The sequence below is a fragment of the Arvicola amphibius genome, chromosome 8 (assembly GCF_903992535.2).
Source record: "Arvicola amphibius chromosome 8, mArvAmp1.2, whole genome shotgun sequence".
NCBI classification, from domain to species: Eukaryota; Metazoa; Chordata; class Mammalia; order Rodentia; family Cricetidae; genus Arvicola; species Arvicola amphibius.
The window spans coordinates 119,615,906-119,637,545 of record NC_052054.1 but is presented as its reverse complement, the minus strand read 5'-3'; the positions used below and the strand labels follow the sequence as shown (position 1 = coordinate 119,637,545).

The 21,640-nt window shown below is 39.5% G+C and overlaps 1 non-coding gene across 1 annotated transcript; it reads right to left on the bottom strand.

Moving 5' to 3' along the window:
- Positions 1 to 12,035: 12,035 nt before the first annotated feature.
- On the bottom strand, positions 12,036 to 12,108 carry Trnak-cuu. Its single transcript has one exon. It is a non-coding gene; the product is annotated as a tRNA-Lys (tRNA).
- Positions 12,109 to 21,640: the final 9,532 nt, after the last annotated feature.

The following is a 21,640-nucleotide window of genomic DNA, read 5'->3' as shown; positions in this document are numbered from 1 at the left end:
GGAGATACATAAATAGATGTTATATATAATTCTAACTTCACATGCAGATATCAAGCACAAACACACACACACATACAAAACCATGCAAAGAATTAACAGCTTTTCAGGCTCTTTTGGACTTTTGAAAATTAAATAAGATCTAGAAATTTTACTTTGGTGAATCAAAAATAAAGAAAAAATGTAGTAACAAAGGGAAAAAACATTGCTTTTTCTTTTTCCTAAGTTGTTCTTTTACCAATAAAGACTTGAGGTGAAAACCTAATAGACCAAAGAAGTGGCAAAGGAGTGACCAGCTGATCTTCTCTCTACACTTCCCAGACCAAAAGAGAAGCCAAAGAGGTCTACAAGTCTCCCAGTTCCTCCCTTCTCCTTCCTGTGCCTCTCTATCGGTATCCTGGGTCCTCTGCATTCTCTATGACTATTTCTTGTCAACTAGTTGCTGGCTCCACCCTCTGATTCAAGTTAACTTTATTAACACAGTCACAGTGTCACAGTGAGATAAATATCCACAAAAAACCATGGCAAGTTTAGGAAGGAAAAGGGAAAGGCGGGAGTTAATGGAGGTGAGAGGATGACAATGCCATCTTCTTGTGAAGACTGGCTTCCTATATGCCAAACATGTTGCTGTTTAGTGGACATGAAGAAAGAACCCCTGCTTAAATAGAAGCTTCTGTGTAGATTATTTTAATCTTATATGAAATGATTCTCTCTCTCTCTCTCTCTCTCTCTCTCTCTCTCTCTCTCTCTCTCCCTCCCTCTCTCCCTCCCTCCCTCCCATGTGTGTATATGGGTATATGGGTATTTTGCCTGCATGTATGTCTGTATAGCACATGCATGTCTGAAGCCCACAGAAGTCAGAAGAGGGCACTGAATCGCCTAGATCTGGACTTATAGGTAGTTCTCAGCCTCCATTTGCTACTGGGAATTGAACCTAGGTTTCTTGGAAAAGCAGTCAGTGCTCCTAACCTCTGAGTCATCTCTTCAGCCCTGCTTTCTCTGTTGAAAATAGGTCACAGCGATACAGCTTAACATTGTGTGTAAGACACTGGATACTAAAGGCACCAAAATAAAACAGCTTGTTTGACTGTTGCTCTCATTCCCATTTCTCACTTTTTATGTATTACAGGGAGCTGCACATCTCTATGTAGCGTTTACCAACTGACTTGTAGATGAACTCAGTTAAGAAAGATCAGACCAAGACCAAAGAAGCAGAAGTTGTTGAGTTGCAATTTTGGCTACAGCCATCTGTCTTTAAAAGTTATCATTCCTGAAGATGACTTCCCCTCCGTGGTCTCAGAAACTCATCTTTAACTCCAGTCATGTATATGGTTGGGTGGTTTTAGATTCTGGCAATCCTACTTTATCTCATTCTCCCAGCAGGCCCAAATGTGAGAACAGCTTTCACCTATTTCTGGACTTTAGTTTGTTTGTCTCAGTAAGCAAATTGTTTTGTAAACTTTCTTATAACTTTCACAATAATTTCCCTCTATGAAATCTCTCCTATTTGAAGTACATAGAGTGATTCAGTTTGCCTCAGCAAATATTGCTTTATTATCCAATGAGGCAGACTAAACATAAAAATAATTTTCATAAAAGTCAGACTCAGTGGAAGATGAAGTGCCCTGGGCTTTGTGGTGGCCAAGGCAAAGCTTGGGCTCTTAGGAGCTTGATGGAAGAGTTTCCTGGTAGAGTTGGACTTGGAGACGGTCCTGAAAGAGAGGAGACATTCTTGGCAGGCATAACTGGGGATAAAGAGTAGGAGATATGAAAAAACACAAACAAAATTTCAGTTTTGCACTGAAGAAATGAATAAGAAAAGACAGAGAGAAAAAACTGAAACTGACCTTGTGGTGAGACACCACAGCTAACATTGCTGGCTGGAGCCACGGCTGCGCTGAAAGCCACACAACGTCAGTTTGCCCACAATGCTGAAGAAAGAGTGGACTATTGAAAAGGATCTCAACATTTTTAGTTGACATTAGTTTTTCATTCTCCAATGGTTATTGGGTGTCTAGGTTCTGGAATATACAGGGGGAAAGCAACAGTGAAAATCCTCCACAGACTGGATATCTTGGTAGATTTGCTCACTATCCATGAATAATGTTCATCAGGTATAGCTCTAACTTAAACCGGAGATGGCATTAAGGGACGGTAAGGGCTGAGCTGGGACAAAAGGTACAATAGTCAGGGAGCATTGACCATAAATGCAGTCTGCAGTAATTGCTAGCTCAAACTAGACCACTCTGTTTTAAATTACAGATGCTGCCTCCTGTAACATTCAAAGCCTCTTGTGGGGAAAAATAAAGGATCCGACAGAAGTCAGATCAAAGACAAGACTGAAATAAAATGAAAAGTTGTTCAATCAAAATAAATGCAGCCTCCTCAAATGAATCGTGTTGGTTATGATTTTTTTTTTGTCGAGATAGCAAGTTTCTCTTCTCTGTACGATGGTCACTGTGACTCTAGATTCAGTCAAAATGGAAAAACTAAATAGAAGTATCACTGTCTCCTAAAACCTCAACTTCCCAGAGTTGTGGCTTTGCTTGCAGGTTGATATTGTGTTTCCTTATGGTGTTCATGTCCCCAAACTCTACTATATAAGAAAAAAGTCTTCTAAGTGTCATAGTGTGGAATTATGTATGCCCTGCCTGAACCATGAGCATCTCTGATCTTCCTGCACTGGTCCCTCACTGACACTTTTGTTCCTAATCACTTCTATCTCCCCCTTTCGATTTTAAATGCTCACCTACAGCTGTGCCATACCCCACACCCCTTTTACCTCTCCCTAGTCACACGGGTTGAATGGAAATTTCCCCATAAGCTCACGTGTTTGTGTTTGTTCCCAAGCTATAAACAATATTTTTTGAAAGGTTGTGGAACCCTTAAGAAATGGAGCCTTGCTGGAGGAAGCAGGCCACTGTGGAGCGAGCTTTTTAGGTGTGGTAGCTCATCCCCACTTCCTGTTCACTCTCTGTTCCCTAACTGCTGATGCCATATGACCTCTGCCATGATGGATCCTATCCCAATAAACATCCTTCAGAAAGTTGCTGTTTACCCTGTGTTTTCTCAAGCAACTATTAAAGCAATGTCTATTCTGGCTTCTTAAAGAGCTTCTTTTTGTATTTTTGACAATAAATGTGCATTTAATTAATAACAATTAACATATAAAAATAATGAGTTTTGGTTTGGGAAGGGTTTTTCAGTTCCTTTCACATATCTTTTACACTTCACTCATAAAAAAGGCATCCAACCCGGTAATATAATAAGCCCAGCAAATAAAGATCAGAATGATAAACCATCAAGCTGTGAAGCTTTTACATCTCTGAATATCTCTGGAGACTGAGGAAGATGCCATGTTTTCCCAAAAGACCATGCAGTATTCTGAAAAGAGAATGTGTTCCACATTGTAAATAGATTCTCTTGAAAACAGATTAATGGATTTTTGTACATTTTTTTTTACTTTAAATGGCTGTACAAGGACCAAGTACAAGATATTGCTTAATATACCAAACCCCATAATTTTAGCAGGTGCTGAATTTTTCTGCTGTATTATCATAATCTAAGCTAGTACAGCTGTGCTGTAATGGCTTCCGTGTCAGGGAATTCACACAGCAACCCCCAACCCACACACATCTGGAAGGTACCATTAGAGGCAATGTCACAATGGTGAGCATTGCCCTTCTAACTCAGCATCTTGGTCCTCCTTTCTCTAAGAAGACCTAAGTGTTACTTCACCTCACAAAACACAAAGCAGGTGAGATATTTTAATGACGCAAGAATAAAATGAGCTAAGCAGAGTCACTCTTCTGTTCCCGTAGCATTCGGATTCTGGAAGCAGAACAAAATGTTCCACATCAGAAGCCATTCCTGGAGCTTGTGATGTCCCTTTGGGGATGGAGCCAGCCAATGCGGCGTGGTGCTCAGAACCTTCCTCCTTCTCATCTCCTATGCGGCTGTCTCATCACAGGTTGCTATGCTCGTCGAGGCACACAAAAGGAAAGAAGATATTTTTCTGACTTACACACCGTGTACAGGGGAAATTTACAGGTAAAATGTGGTTAGAGGTGAGATCTGGGATTAACGCCCCCCCCCCCCACCTGCCAGACACCTATTTGAGAAAATCAGCTTTGGTATATTTGAACAACGAAGCCAGTGTGGTACCTCCCTGAGACTTTTAAAGGATCTTCTCAAGTGGCATTTGCAACAGTGAGATTTATTCAGCTGTGACATTCTCAAGCGACTGATCTGCTCAAGAGGTGTTCAGTGACATGCCAGGGATTGGATGTTTTGGATCTTGGCCAAATCTTTTGGAGTTTGAGCTGATTAGAACAATCCCAGGTGATGAGACTCAAGCTGTGTTATATATGATTTTTCTGTGGCGTTCATAGAGAGCAGTTTGCATTAAAAATACACTAGAGGTTGAATTTCATAGGTTTTATGTTTTAATTTTGGGTCAGCTGGCACTCCATTAAGTCTTTTTGGAATTCATATCAAAGGGAGATAAAAAGGCACACTAAACCCATTTTAACCGAGAAGTGGATCATTTTTTTAAAAGCTAGTAAATTTTATTTAATTCTCTCACACTTCCAAGACTCTCTCAAATGTTTGACTGCAATCAGCAAAATACATAGACCAAAAAATTAATATGCCATTCTTCTTTTTCTGTTTTCAATACATTTTTAAAGATCAAATCATTTTTGCTTCCCAGAAACTTTACATTTTTAAATTTCTTTATTAAATTTGAATGCAAAGGAAGAAAACATACTCTAAAGACATAATGAAATCAACCTGAAGGATAGGATGTTTTCTGTCTTGGAGATATATAATACCAGACTGTAACTGAGTGGCTAGCTCCTGCAGTCCTCCACGTGATTCCTAGATGTTGACTTAAAGAATGGGGGTGGGGAGGCATTTAACAGTGCCTGGCAAGATAGTAATCTGATTAAAATCTAATTGTGACCACTATGATAAAGCTGTGTGATTTCTTTCTTGTGTCATATCACACTGACACCTACTAAGATACCATTTTAAATCTTTTTCTTAGTGGATCTACCAAATAGAACTGGCTATCTAAGTGACTCATGAATATTAATGTATATAGTGTGCTCTGATCAGAGACTTAGCTTCAAAATCAATGGGTAGAGTACAAAATAAAGTTATTCTGCCTTTATTACTGTAAAGCCTAAAATTTTGTTTTGAATGAAAATCTTTTATACAATTTTATGAAATTCTCTGCAAACCTGGAGGGGGGCACAGTATGGATGTATTGAGCATCAGCACAATTCAACATCAGTGAGCTCATTTTCATAGATGGAGACTTATTATAATTCCAGCTGTTGAAAACTTGCACAGCTGGATCCTGGTGGCAACACAGAGCTCTAATCTGCTTGTGAAAAAAAAATCCAATTTAAACTCATAATAAAAGGCCTTTTCTATTATTTTTATAAACTGTTTTCCACCAAAATTTATGTGTGCAACTGAATTTAAAGGTAAAACAAGACCAGTCCTTCCTTTAATGCACTTGTACCCCTCTAAGAAAATTAAGACAGAAATAGCTCCAAAGTGCAGCTTATTCTGGTTAAAACAGAGGATTTTGGAGAGCACTTTGGAGCCAACTGCTAGTGTCTGGTACTGTGGATAAAAGCATCACTGCACACTGCGGTGATGAAGGGTTCTGGCTGATCCTTCAAGGGCTGATTCGGTAAGCAGTACCCAGGAAATGAGAAAGCAAAATAAAGAAAGTTCTCTGGTCTTATTTTATAAAAAAAAATTTAGGGGCTTTTAAAAAATTCATTAATTAAGCAGTCCTAAGCCTATCCTTCTAGCCAAGCTCCAAGATAGAAGCAGGTTGTGGCGCTTACCCTTACTCTATCCAACAGTAAAAATGGCCACCACTCACAGAAGGTGCTTTACAGTCATAATTTCATGATCTTCTGTGTTCTCATCATAGTCTGACAGCCACGAGAATTGATCACTGTTTTGCTTGGCTTTGTTCTCAGGCAGGGTCTAGCTACTTAATCCTGACAAACCAGCCTGGAACTTACTATGTACCGCAAACTCACCTCAAAGTCATGATCCTCCTGCCTCAGCAACTCAAGGGTTGGGATTAACTACATACATCTAATTGCTCACTCTTTAAGTCATCTTTGGTCACACTTTCTTGCTAATATTCCGTATTCAACCTGTCACTGAATTCTGTCTGCTGGATTTTTCTTAAACCTCTACTGATACAAGTCTGTCCATGCCATCACCCGCCATGTCCTGCCTTGAACTCTTCCCATGAACCTTCTGTCTCCTTACCCAGTTTCTACCTAGAGCTTAATTTTCTGCATCATAACAAGAGGAACATTTCTTCAGACTTCAGTACGAGCATCTCAGCCCACCACTCAAAATTCACTGATAGCTTTCTCAAAAGCCCAAGAACAAAAGTAAATATCCTGATAGAGGATTATATGACCTGCACTTCTTGCATGTAAGCCTTGGAGACATTTAGAGTGCAATAGTTTAGAAGCGAATGTACATCTTTATTCACCTGTCGACTTGGAGTGTAAGAGCACATTGTATAGCTAAACTCCCTCAACTGGTCAGAAGTAAACTTCAGGAAAAATCATGTCATGTTCAGTATTGTCGGAAGTAGAATACTAATGCTGGCAACGTATCTGAAATGTCTGTGCTACATTAGAGTCCTTCTCCAGCCTTCACTTTAGAAAATTACGAATGTCTAGTATATGGAGCTTTTATTTTGCAAAAAGGAGCTGAGTTTACAGTTCTCCTAAATACTGTGATTTCTGCATTACAGCGAGTGACTGTCAAGTACAGTTAGGATTTTTGGAGAATGTTTAGTCAAGTAGATGAATGATTCTTGAGAGCTATAAAAATAGAACTTGCCCTGATTATGACGGTACTGGAACTTTAGAATTCAATTAGAATCTACGCAGCTAGAAAGCCAACGATGGTAGCTGTACAGTGATCAGTCATTCTCAGGCAAATGGTTTCTGTTGAGTGAGGGTACTGAAAATCTAGAGAAACAAGGCAGGCGAATACTATTTGGCACTGCCTTTGTTGACTTTTCTAAAGGTTAGAAGTTCACATTTAATTATCCATAAGCTACTGTCTTCATGTTAGACTATTGGTCATCCATACAGCAGCCTTGATAATTCAACTGTCTCAGAAATTGTCTACAAGGGAACTGCCCATGGAATTATCAGAGACCAGAACAATGAAAAAACCCAAGACTCCTATCCATAAGCAAGGCCCAAAATGGTGATGCTATGTCCTCCTAAAGATGAGGCCCTGTGCAAATGCACAGGTTGCATGCCTGGACAACTGGCTGGGTCTGCAGTCAATGCAGGGAAGACGGGCATCACTGTTTCATACACACTTTGCTAATGAGTAGTTTAATTAATATACTCCTCCCAACATCTCTTCAGAATTTCCTAAACTTCATTCAACCTTCTCCTGGCCAATAAGAGTTACTTATTTTTTTCTAATTATAAGGATTAGTTGAATGATGTGTCAGAGAAAAGTATATTGTTTCATTTTTGTCTCATATGTACTTCATTTTTATCACATATGTACTTGATTTTTTTATATAATGCTTACAGTAAATTATAGATACAGTGGCTGAAATAATGCCCTGGTCTATATGGAGCTTAAATTCTTTTGTAAATTAAAAATAAATTCCTGGTTTTCATACGTACATGCATGGCATGCATGTTTATGAGTGTCTGCATGTATGTGGGCACACACGTGTCGGGGAACATACGTGGGGATCCAAGGTTGCTGTTAGGAGTCATCCTTCATTGTTCCTCAGCCTTGGTTGTTGATTATATAATGCACAGGGAAAGCTATTATTGCTTCCATTTATTTCCTATCATCCTTTGATAGTCTTGTCCTATGTGCAAGTGTACATATGTTGGGTCCGTTTCCTTGCAAAGCCGTTCATGTACGGCAATTGCACACAGGGAACAAGAAGCAACTTAGGATAAACACATGCTGCACACATGCTGTTATGCCAGGTCCACATTTCTCCCCTCTTTCCATTCTTTCTCCATTGTTTCTTTCTTTCCATAAAAGCTGAGTCACTGCTTTTCTACTTGATTTGAGAGGTGTCTGCCTGTGATTTTACATTTCATGTTGCTTGTGCACATGGCACAGTCTCACAAATCCCTTTGGCTTTGCAAACGTTTCACTTAGAAAAGGTTTTTCAGGCTCGAGGGAGGTTTCCTTTCCTATCATCCCCCAGCCTCTGCTGGTGACCATCCTGTAAGTGTTAGTTAGGAGAAAAGAAGGCCAGCGCCACATGTTTAAACTTTACTCTCATAGAATTGTGTTTCCTTCATCATTGTTCAGCTCTGCATTCTGTCCTGCTGAAAAGGGTGTTGCTTTAATAAGAGATCTGCCAGGAATGTTACATTGTCAACTAGTGTGGAGTCTTCAGTTCTACTGAAGTCAAAGAAATGATTTTCAGGCTACTTACATGTTTATGGCAAGGTTATTCATACGCTCAGTTCTACAAAATAATATGCTCTCTTAGTCTGCAGCAATTCCTATCAGGAGAATTGTAAGAAACAGACTCTATTTCTGCAGCATTTTATTTCAAAACTGACCTCATGGCTTGTGGCCATCTTGTTTCATGCAAGCATAGCTCAGGAATTTATTTTTAATAAAATATCTATTTAATTTTGAGTTAAGACACTCAAATACTTCCCCAAAAGCCTGCTGATCACAGTCTGAAACTATGAAATGTTCTTCAGAGGGTTTTGGGTGTGGATAGAGAGACACACTTTCGTAATTTTCAGTATGTCATCATCAAACAATGTTTACAAAACCCAGCACTCTGGGGATGTGTGCAGGCGTTTGCAAGCAGATGTTGGCAGTCAAGGAAACCGTACGATTGCTGCCTGAGAATTTCCCCGTTGTCTATCAGTTACATTCCCCTTATTGGTGTGGTTTATATACCTGGTTTGTAAGACAGCTGATCCAAAAGCAAATTTGGAAACTGTGGAAAGAAATCCTCAAGATTGTCATACAAGAATTGCTTGTCTGTTTTTGTGACTTTTAAAAAAAAATTTAAGGGCTGGAGAGATGGCTCAGTGGTTAAGAGCACTGACTGCTCTTCCAGAGGACCCGGGCTCAGTTCCCAGCACCCACATGGCAGCTCACAACTGTCTGAAGATCCAGTTCCAGGGGATCTGACACCCTCACATCAATGCACATAAAATAAAGTAAATAAACAATAAGAAATTTTTTTTAAAAAAAATTAAGTAGGAAAAGATATACCTTGGGACAGTCTAACAAGATTATTGAAAATGATTGCCTTAAATTTAGTTTTGCATAATGTTTGAAAAATCAAGACCCACCAGCTCCATGCCCCAGTTCTTGTGATGTTCCATTGTTGAAAACATTTAGCTTCTCCACAAACATGTTCATCTTCATTTCTGAGAAATGACAAATCTTTTCAGTGGAAATGAATCAAACAAGGTCAACATACTGATTTTTACAGAGTAAATCTTTCTCTTCCTGATAAAGATTGGGGATAAAGGGAAATTTCTTCAGGAAGATTCAGGGAGAACTGCTAAATTCATCTTAAGAAAACAATTTAAAATGCAAATTTTTTTATATTTAAGTATTTGATGTTTTATGGTATTGCCTCTAAGCAATCTTAACAGAAGAGCACATTCAATCAGAATGGTGACAGAGTATATTTTTATTTCCCAAACAGTTTTTTTATAAAGACTAATTTCCATGAAATCTTAATTTATTTTCACAGTTCCTCATTTATATATGAGAAAACTCTCATTTATATTATAATTTCATGATATTTCTAACTTTTATTGAGGCTCATACTATACTACAAGGCACCAATATTTTCAGGAACTGATGAAGCAATTATTGAACTTGGGATGTTAATGACCTCTCCTTTTTTTTTTTTTTTAAAAAAAACTGCTGTTTCACAAAGTTCCTACTTTTAAAAGGTATAAAGTTAGAAGGTTGTGAAAGTGAGGGTGACTTGCAGTGAGTAGGAACACTTGCTGTGCAAGCCTGGGGCCTGGATGTAAACCCCAGCACCCACAGAAGAAGCCAGCCCTGCCATGTGCACTTGTAGCCATAGCACGGTGGGAGGTAGACACAGACTGGAGGGCTTGCTGTCTTCCAGCCCAGTTCCAAGCTCAGTGAGAAAGCCTGTCCTAAAGGAATAAGGCAGGAAATGATAGAACAGGGCTGGTGCTCCCCTCTGTCCTCAGCATAGGTGCACACTTGCACAGCCACACACCTATGCACACGCGCATTTGCACACACACAATTGTCAAAGTTAAAGGAGAGGGGATTTCAAGTAATTCTGGAACTTACTAAACAGAAAGAGGAAAAATATGTATTTATCTTATCTTTCTTGTTTACACTGCACTTTAGGATAACCAAGTAGTTAATAAGAAAAAAATTGGAAGAATTCCAACCAATAAATGCAGAATCAATTCCTCAGGAAATCAGAAATTGAGACTATGACTAAATAGAACACTTCAACCCATTATGTGAAAAGTGGATGGGAGTTTTATAGAGGATGAATCAAGCTGTCATTCAAGTGCCACTTGGTGAGTCTCAACATCAGTACAAAAAGGACAATCAGATATTCTGTCCCTTCTGATGACTAGTACAACATATAAAATCTACTGTGCACCTGGTTACATCCCTAGATCTAATCAGCAGCCTACTGGAAACAGAGGTGATGCAGGAGTGTTGTGAATGACTTCATGAGAACACAGTTAGGTGTGGGAAGTCCTTCAGGATCACAGTCCACCCTTTCAACTTTGTAAATAAACAGTATTAACAAGATAAATTAAAAATGAAAACTGTGCGTGAAGGATACTCTAGCAAGAAAAGCAACTTAAGACATCATAACAGATAAGTCGGAGTTGCATTGTTGTGGAAAATACTTGAGATAAATGGCTTTTGTCTCAGGGTTCAGTACGTGGCCAGCTGGTCTGGATACTTTGCTGGTATAATTCATTGTTAGATGCATGTGGTAGAAGAAAGTTGCTCACCTCGTGGCAGCCAGGAAGCTAGGAGAGTGCCCTCAATTGCATGCAGCCACTTCCACTCCCAAACCATTAAGCTTATGTATCCATAAATGGTTAAATCCATTCACTGGGTCAGAGCTCTTAATAATCAATCACTTCCCAAATGCCTCACCTCTGAATACTACTGGATTGGGGGTCAAGCCCATAATATGTGAGTTTGGGGGGCAGGGGAGTCACTTAAGATGTAAACCATAGCATAAGTGAACTGCAACTTGTAAATATTTATTTCTTGTAAATATTTAAATATTTCTTATAAATATTTAAAGCAAAGTGAAGCTCCAGCCTAATTAATCAAAAGTCACCAACTAATGCAACCTGGGGATTTCTGGAAAATTTGATCAAATAAGGCAACTCTATCACTTTAAGCCAATTGACATTTTCTTTGCTTTTCTTCCACCTCTGCCTTATAAAAGCCTATGTCCACCATCAGGAGCTCACAAACCACTAAGCATTCAGAGTTGTTGATTAATAAACTTGCTTGCAGCAATATATTAATTACATTTTGTACACTTCAGTTTACGTTTCAATAGGATGGACAAGGAAAATAAAGGGCAAGTAATACAGATGAAATTCTTAAAGGCATGCTGGCAAAATGCAAGATGCAGCCCTTGTGTAGACAGACACTGATGCAAACAAGTCTGTCAAAAGATGCTTTTGAAATAATGAAAGAAAAATGAACATATGCTGAAGAGTAAATGATGATTTTAAGGAACCGTTGTTGGGGCAGTTGACCAATCCCTTGTATGAGGGGTGTGGCCGCCCCAGGGGCGAAGGATACCTTTAAAAGAACCGGGTTTGGGGTAGGCCGGCCCCTTCTTCTTCCTCTTGGTTTGCTGCTCTTCCCTGGAATCTTGGCTCTGTAAGTTTATCCCATTTTCTCCCTTTACTAAAACTGATTTATTCTAAAAGGACTATTTTTGGTTATTTCCAAATTCCTCCGACCGCTGCTACATTTGGCGCCCAATGCGGGGCTCGAACCCACGACCCTGAGATTAAGAGTCTCATGCTCTACCGACTGAGCTAGCCGGGCAGACCCGGCTCAATTTTAATTCAGCGGATTGAGCCAAGCCACGCACCCCTTTTTTATTCCCATGCTCCATACAGAGACCACAAGCAGCCGAACTCGCGGCTGCCTCAACTCCGCCCAGGAGCTGTTTGTCTGTACTTGCTTAGACTGAGGACACAGCACCTCTGATCCGCGTGCCAGCCCAGAGTTGTGGACCACCTCTCCAGCCCTCTGCCCGCTCTGTAGATTGTAGATTGAGCTTGTACAAGTGCAATCGGCCCCTGCCACTATTTCCCAAGTCTATAATTTATCATTACATGGACGATATCCTGTTGTCTGAGCCCCTTGGAAAAGAAAAATAACAATTCATACACAAGGATGGTGATCATACTGATGGTAAGAGAAATATAGTTTGGGGACAGGGTTCTTTTTTTGGTGTTTCAAGACAGGGTTTCTCTGCAGCTTTAGAGCCTGTCCTGGAGCTAGCTCTTGTAGACCAGGCTGGTCTCGAACTCACAAAGATCTGCCTACCTTTGCCTCCCGAGTGCTGGGATTAAAGGCGTGCGCCACCACCGCCCAGCCAGGGTTCTTTTCTTATCTCCACAGGAAAACACTCACCTTCAAAGGATCTGAGGGACCCTGGATATCTAAATATGGATGCATGGAAACCAGTTACAACCCAGTAAGGATCACCAATAACATTGGGTAAGCTCTGTGAGTATGAAATACACCTTTTTATATGTGTGTCAATGTGCATTTGTTTATAAATATTTAGAGCTGGTTTTTGGAGTTGGACTTTGGCCCAGTCCCTCTCCAATTCCAAGCTTGTTTATAAAAGATTTCTCAGAGTTTCTATCTCAGGTCAGGAGTCATGTTATGAGACAAAATAATAATGATAATAATAATACTGATATATTTGCCTTCTGTGTCTTCCCTCATATCTGTGTTTGTCTTCAATGCACCTTTCATTGAATATATACACATATATGTCTGTATATGTCTCTGTAGATAATGCTTACCTTTCCCGTAACAAACAACAAATTTTTTCTTCAGTAATCTTTGTGGTTTCCAGGATGAAGACGGGGCCCCACAACATCAACTCCAACTGGTTATTATGACGTCATGTCTTTTATAGCGCTAAAGTTAGGCCTGTTTTTTGGTACCAATTGCACAGAACACTTTTGAATAGTGCATATTTTTGACAACATTCTGGCCGGATCTCCTCAAAACATTCAGAGGCTAGATATATTCTTCCCAGATCAAATATTACCCTGGGTATTTTACCATCTTTTGCTTACACAGAACCCCCTGAGAAGAAAGTCGCCCCTATGTCAGCTGGAAGCAATCTTAGATGACGGTGCCCCTTCTCCCAACAGAGTTTGCCCTCAGGTTTAGGGAAAATAATTGGTGGTTGGTATAGGGTTGAGGGGAGGAGGGAGGTATTATATGGACTCAGGGGTATAAACTATGTGTGTGTGTGTGTGTATATATATATATATATATATATATATATATATATATATATATATGTAAAAAAGGAGGGATTGTGATTAACTGGTCTGAAGGAATAATTGATTTTTGTGAGTTATTGTTTTTTGAAAACTATATTGGTGCTGATTCTTGTATATTGATATATTAAACATTGTATGAGACTATGATCCTACCTCTGTTTGAAACAATTGTTATATTGAGATATATACCATATTGCAATGTACATTTCTGCCTCTGATATTATTTATGTAATGACATTGTTTACCATATTGCAATGTACATTTCTACCTCAGATATTATTTATGTAATGACCCTGTTTACATTTGAAAATCATTGTCTTCATTTATTGCACAGTTGTCTATTCTATTAGTCATAAAGTTAGATAAGTGTTGAGAATTATATGTTTGCCATATTTATATTCAGGATAATCAGGTTTTTTAGACACATAGAGATTATATTTAGTATAGATAGTATAATCTTCAGCCTCTTCGAAGAGCTGTAGAACATGGCCTTTAATCTAACCTAGAGCTTTGTACTTATGAGACACAATCACTCCTGGCAACAATGCTCTACTCCCGAGAGAACGTTGAGCACCAAAGGCACTCCACTGGGAGTTTGTCTTCTTCTTGGCAGAACTGGCCTTTGGGCAAAGAAAAGCCCATACCTCGACTACTGTCAAAGATACAAAATATCCAAACTTGGTTGTCTCAACATTGCTACGAGACTTTGTGTGGTTGCCCAGGTAGTCAGTTGTCTCTGTCATCTGTTGCACATTTTGGAAGTTTCTCGTTTGTGCTTCCTGGTTGCTTTAGTAATATTACTTCCCTTCTCACATCTTTGATGGGGTTGAAGATTAGATAATTGTAGCTACCTTCTACATTATTTAGACTTCCTGAAGTAGAATGTTTCGTAAAATTTCTGTTATATGTTCCTCGCTTAATATTGTTTGCTTCTTGTAATTTTATATGACCTGTTCCCATTGTATATAGCTGTATTTGGTTTTTGAATCTGTCTTATTTAGACAAAAGGGGAAGATGTTGGGGCAGTTGACCAATCCCTTGTATGAGGGGCATGGCCGCCCCAGGGGCGAAGGATATCTTTAAAAGAACCTGGTTTGGGGTAGGCCGGCCCCTTCTTCTTCCTCTTGGTTTGCTGCTCTTCCCTGGAATCTTGGCTCTGTAAGTTTATCCCATTTTCTCCCTTTACTAAAACTGATTTATTCTAAAAGGACTATTTTTGGTTATTTCCAAATTCCTCAGACCTCTGCTACAAACCGTTATTACTTCTTAAAGTACAGTGTCAATTGTGTGACTGTGGTTGGAAAGGAGGCTTTTCCACCAGTGAGAGGTACATACGAGGATGAGTCTAACAAGATCGTGTTAATGGATGAAAAAGGATGACTTCTAAAAATTGCTATAAATATTTTTAAAAAGTGGAGTTATGGGAGAAGATGAAATAAAGTGGAAGAATGTTGAATATTGAAACTAGTGATAAATAAGTAGAAGTTCCTGAAAGATCTATTTTAGTATAATGTTCATACAGAATTATATCTATTATATAACTTTATAATTGCATAGATTTACTTCAATGTATATTTGTGTGTGTTTAAAATATCTCTAATGAAGAATCAAATCCAAATTAGTTAGTTTAGTTATTTAGTTATAAACAGGAAAGATGAAAGGGGAAATAACTGCCTTAGAAACACTTCTTTTAAGTGAAGAATGAAAAGATTCTCTCTTTGTGAAAGTAGAAAAAAATCATTGCTGAACAAGTTTCATTAAAACAAAAGGATTAAAATGTAAAGTTCTGGGACTGTCAGAGAATTAGCTGCTTGGAGCATCACCAGCACTACCGCAGCTAAATGTACTTCAGCAGCAGGGCTTGTTCAACTAGTCTTGCAAGGAAGAGAAGTTCATGTCCTTTTGTGCAAGGCAGATATTCCTAGTGCTATTGGGCTTTAATCATTGTCCATATTTTCTCTTTTCTCTGGTGTCAGTTTTTCCTATCTCAATGTGTTTGGTGCAATGCTTGAGAATGGAGAGAGAGCAGGTGCTTTGATGAAAGAAAACAAGAGTTTCTGAATGGAGATGAAAACGTTTTTGGTTTCACTTCCTTCTCAGGCAAAGCTTTCAAGGTTCCAATTAGTTTACCTTTGGCACAACTTAATTCCACACTAAAACACTGAGAGGTGTAAACAATTCTTTGATTTTATGACTCCCGTCAGCTTCTGTTTTGATGTGCTGAGGAAGAAATGAATCTAAATGGATGCAAAACAGACAGGTTAAAGTGTCCATCAAATACTTCATGTCTAAGCCAAGACTCAGTAGTTGGGAAGAGCCAGGCTTGTCTTTGGCATAGCCTAGGACAGGATGTACAATGCAAGCACTTGAAAGCCAGCCGGGTTGCTGTGTGAGCCACCCTTCTTTTCCTGATGACTTATGCCTTTTTGCTAGTGAGTAGAATGACCAAACAAAATAATAAGGAAATGCCTTAGCTGACTGTCTGATGTGCTGGATCAGCTGAATGAAAACACATACACACACACACGCACACACACACACACACACACACACACACACACATACTTGCACAAATCTTTACTATCATAAAAATGGGGCTGGAGTGTAACTTGAAAAAATCAGCTAAGTATGAACAAACACACAGATCAGTTCCCAGGCCAGTAGATCCAAGGCAGGTGCAGGCAGCCATGGTAGGCACAGAAGTTTGTCTTAAAAGCCCGTATTAACAGCAGCCTTCTTTCTCCCATCTACTTTGATCTGAAGGACTGCACCACCCTTGTCCAGGACTCCATCTTTTCTCTCTGATCTGCAGATGGAAATCCAATTAATAAAAATTAATTTGATGGAAAAAAATGGTTTTATGCCTGAAAAAATGGAAGTAAAATGTAAACGGCCTGGGCATTCAGCTTACAGAAATCCCATGCCAACCTTGTTAAAATTCACATTGGGAAGCAGCATGACCAAGATTATTCCAGTGGAAAAAGACCTCAAATCCAAGTTCTGAAAGTGGACAGTGAATGACAGGTTTGATTTTCAGTTAATAACTAAAAAACTTATCCTCAAAGATCCCAGGAGGCATTCAAAATGATCTTTTGTAATTTAAGCATCATATTGGCACATCAGGAATCTCGATGACTAACTTGACCTTTTTCCTGCCATGGGAGAGCAGATCTGATCACTGTCGTGACTTTGGAGTAGCTAAAGAAGTCTCTGTGGATTAGCTATGGCAACGTTTCCTTAATAGCTATCTAGAGTTGCTTCAATCAAAAGCTTTATCAAGAAAACTTTAAAAGAAGACATAATTGGGAATTAGCAATTCTTTGGAACTCAGAAGTTGTATGAAGGGCATTCATTTCTTCGTACTTTCTTTTGGTCTACTTTCCGCTGCTTAAAATCCCACCATCCAAGCTTTATTCTATTTGCTTGCAACTTTCTTCATTTAAATGGTGTTTCCTGTTTGTAGCTCTGGTTCTCCTGGAATTCTCTCTGTAGACCAGGTTGGCATTGAACTCACAGAGTCACAGACTCCCAAGTGCTGGGATTAAAGGCTGTGCCACCACTGCCCTTGCTGGCAACTTTTATGGCTACCACACTCTATTCCCCTTGGAAAGGTGAATGCCAAAGCCATAGGAGCAGGCAAGTTGGTGTGACTCAGATGCCACAGACTCACGGGTATTCTCATGAGTATTCTTTTCATACACTTGTGGTTCTGTTTCTGCAACAGGGTTTTACTATGCATACTCAAAAACCATTTCACACTGGTAAGTGGGGAGACATCCATTTCTGGAGAAGTGAAAGGAAATCTCTTTCTGTGCAGGTTTGTAGCTCTTCCAGGCTTGGAAGTGCAGAGGTGCACACAGGTGTAAATGAATGGCTTGGGGGTGGTTGTTAGGAGGGATGTGAGCAACCTGGTGAGAACAGGTGTAAGGAAAGCAACCATAAAGCCAGAAATCTCTTCCTTCAATCAAACGATGGTTTTCTGAGGTAGGGTGAGGCCGCTGAAGTTGAGCTAAGGGTGAAACCGGGACTAAAATGTTGGACAACAAGCAGGGGCTGAAGCTAGGAGTGGAGCCATCATCAAAGACTGGAAGCAAAACCTTGGCACTGCCTGGCTTTAAAAAAATTCATTTATGCTTCTCTTTCCGAAAGCCCCTTCTCTTGGGATTTCTGCACGGCCAGCTGAATGAAGCACAGGGCTAAAGAAATGGAAAAGCCAGCTCATGAGAGGTTGTGTCACTTGTCCAAGATCACACAAGAAGATACAGGAATAGCAGAATCAACACTCCTCAGAGATGCCCAGGCTTCCTGCTGACAGCTTTGGACTCCAGTGATTCATTGCCTCTGTTGTATCTTAGGCGTGCACTCTGTGACCCTGCTTATCTGCTCAGTTCTACAAATGGAAGATTTCACACTTCCACAAGGTCTTTCTATAAACCACTCCATACCCTCCTTGGCGATCTAGATGTAGCTTTTTTCAAGGGTGAGCATATTCCATAACCACCTTTGTCTCCAAACACTCATAAAATTACCACTGAACCTGGATGTGGCAGGCTTGCCTTCCCTCAATATGTGAGAAAGCTATATGGGAAGGGACAGCATTTGGGGAAGACCAGTTACCCTACAAACCTTCTTAAGAATTCTTGACATCTGATACCTTTTCCATCCAATAGAGCCTGTGGACTCATTCCCATAGCCATGTTTTTAAAAGCTTAAATTAAATGCCCAGGATTACACAGAATCCCAAGGAAACCAATTATATTGAAGTATAATTTCCAAAATATTAAAATGCCAATTTTTTGATGCAGCCATATATGCGTTTTCTATTAGTAACTGTATAACAAGGAATAATGGCAAATTTAATAATCATCATAATTTTAAAATAGTGAGGGGAGAAGGGTACTTGATAATATCTGAAGCTTCTTCAATGTGATGTAAAAACATCTGTGATTTCTATTACTGATGACTCACAGTCACAGCCCCTGTGATCTGTTGCCTACATACATAGTTGCAGAAAATGATCATTGCAGTCTTGACGTTAGGAAAAATAAAGAATGAATATATAAATTTCAAGTTCACAGACTGAATTTTATCTAAGAACCCTAGATGAAGCCCAGAAAATATGATACAATAACAATATTATGCCTGAAAAATTGTCTTATTTGCTGGTTATTAAGAATAGAACTCTCCATGGAAAGTTTAGCTGAACTTTCAAATCATTCCACCTAAATTTTCCACTCAAGTTTTGATTATTTTCATATGCAGAGGTACAACTAAGCAATCATTAATCCCATGCCAGGAAACTGGCAAGTTTGACTCCAGCCAAAACTGTGTTTGCTTCCATTTTCCTGGTGCAATAAATATCAGAAAGGCTGGCATTGGTGGGACTACCTTGGCCAAGATAGTTTGAATGGCTTCTGTCTTGGAAGCTTGATTCCCTACTTGTCTGGCAACTCTAGAAACAAGGGAGTGTTATGTACCAGGCTGTTTCCACGTGTTTATATACTTTTTCCTCCAAGGACTTCTTAAAACAGATGCTGGATCTCCCTGTTTGTGCACTGAGAGCAAATCATTCCTTTGATGGCTTCACATCTGGGAGAATGGAATCCAGTCAACTACTGGCATTGTTTTTTTCCCCCTAGAATTCCAATGGCACTGGGTGTCCCTAGATGGAAATGTATGCCCCCTTATCCCTGCTCAATCTTCCCAAGAATCTGTTTTAACTATGTTTACTTTACACATCTACTCTAAAAATTTCTATCATCCCAAGCAACATCTTGCTTATTTATTCACAATTCATAAGAAAAAAAAATCAGATTAGCTAGATGTTAGCTGGGCTGCTGGTATGTGGCAAAGGAAAAAGCTCAAAACGTGGATTCTGGAATTTAATGATTGTACTGAGTCATTACAAAGAAACCAAAGAATTCAGACCATCTAACCAATGCACTGGTTACTACAGTTATGTATACAAGAGCAAATCACTTCACCAAAATAACACCATACACAGGGAGCAAGCATTGCTATTGTTTGAAAGTACTGTTCCATTTTCTTTTAGCTGTGAACATTCTTGCCAGGCGTGGCTAATTCTCAGCCATCTCTCTGCTGGTGGGTGTTTTTAGGCCATGACTTACTTGCTGTTTATGTTCGGAGGGAACACATAATCTGTTGCTCTGTCCTACCTTGGCCAGTTCCAAGAGGCTGGCCAGCAAAGAGTTGAGCAGCTGAGTCTCCAGAGAAAAGATGTAACACTTGCCATTCTTTTTACGCGTGTGATGTAAATCCTCCCACCACGGCTGCATGCTACTAAATGATTTCACTATGTGTGCAGATGTGGGAGGATGAGCACAGTGGCTCTCACAAGGCCAGGCCGCAAACCATCTGCCCACCAGCAGACTGCTCCCCGCAGCAGGGATTAGAATTGTTTATCTGCTTTGGTATTCATTCTTTTGCTTTGTTTTGCTTTTGCTCTTTGTTCAAACTCAATTTAGATAGTAAAATCAAGAGACAGTTAGAGAGAGAGAGAGAGAGAGAGAGAGAGAGAGAGAGAGAGAGAGAGACATCATACATACAGAAAAGTCGAGATAAAACCACTCCAGAGCTTTTTTTAAGAGCCAATCTCTAGAGCTATACGTTTAATAATAACCTTCTTCAACCTCATCGTAGACAAACTATACTCTGTCTTCATGTTGTTCATTAGTGCTGATGTTACCTACCAAATGCCCCCCAGGGCTAGCTACGGCAGCTGTTATCTTGCACCTATGACTATCCACACCTCATGCCAGCTTTTCAAAGGCCATGTGTATTCTAGTTGATTTAGGAAGCCATTAAAATAATATGCCTTTTCATGAAGTGGGCTCATTGGCTCCTTTCTAGTATTTTAGAATTAGAGTTTCAATTCGCACAGACGTTTCACCTTTAAGATGATTCGATTATCCTAGAATCTTACCAAAATCACAGTGTGCCAAATGATTAAATTTCATCAATCTACTCAGATAACAGAAGTGAAGTGGAGATGATTTGGCATCTATTTTCAATTTTACAATAATATTTTTTTTGTTTTGGTTTTTTGAGACAGGGTTTCTCTGTGGCTCTGGAGCCTGTCCTGGAACTAGCTCTTGTAGACCAGACTGGCCTCGAACTCACAGAGATCTGCCTGCCTCTGGCTTCCGAGTACTGGGATTAAAGGCATGCACCACCACTGCCCGGCTCAATTTTACAACTTATCACCCTTAAATGAAGCTCCATGCTTTTGGTAGTCATTTCCTATTTTTGTCTGTCTGTGAGCCCAAGAAACTATTAATCCATGGTCTTTACAAGTTTCCAGCACCTGTGCATTTTAAACATGCAGCATTGTATCCCACGCAGCCCTTCACACTGGCTTCTATAGCTTGGGGTATGGTTTGCAAAGTTCATCCATTTGTGCCCCAATGGATACCTTGTTCACTTTTTCCACATCCTCTCCATTCTATGTGCTGGTTTTCACTTCTTTAACATTATTATTTGTAGCATGAAAGTTTTCATTGTAATAAAATCCTATTTTAAAAAAAAATTCTTCTATTGCTCGTGGGTTTTGTAAGATTTTATTATATAATCCAATGTCATGAAGACCTATGCTTATATTTTCTTCTAAGTTCTTTATAAATTTGTAACATATTTGCTTTGTGTTTTTAAGTGTAAAGTGAAGTCTACTGTGACTTTGTTCTTCTGTGTGTGGACACGTAGTTATCTTAGCATCATTTATAAGTGTCTTGGCACTTGTGTTGAAGATCAGTTCACCAGCGAGACAAATTTAGACTTGAGTAAGTGGAAGACTTGAGCGACTCAACAAAAAGCGCATTTCCCTGGTCAATTCTGTAGGTATCATTAATAGTAATAGTAGACAATAATCCATTAAGCCAAGACCTGTGACTCTGTGCCAGCCTGAAGCGGAGCTCTACTGGAGTGACCAAGATAAAAGACTGTACCTCGCTACAGTGGACTTGAGTAGGGATAAATGTTTTGTACATTTTGTAAAGTGTAAAGCCTGTGAGAGATATTTAAGACACCAT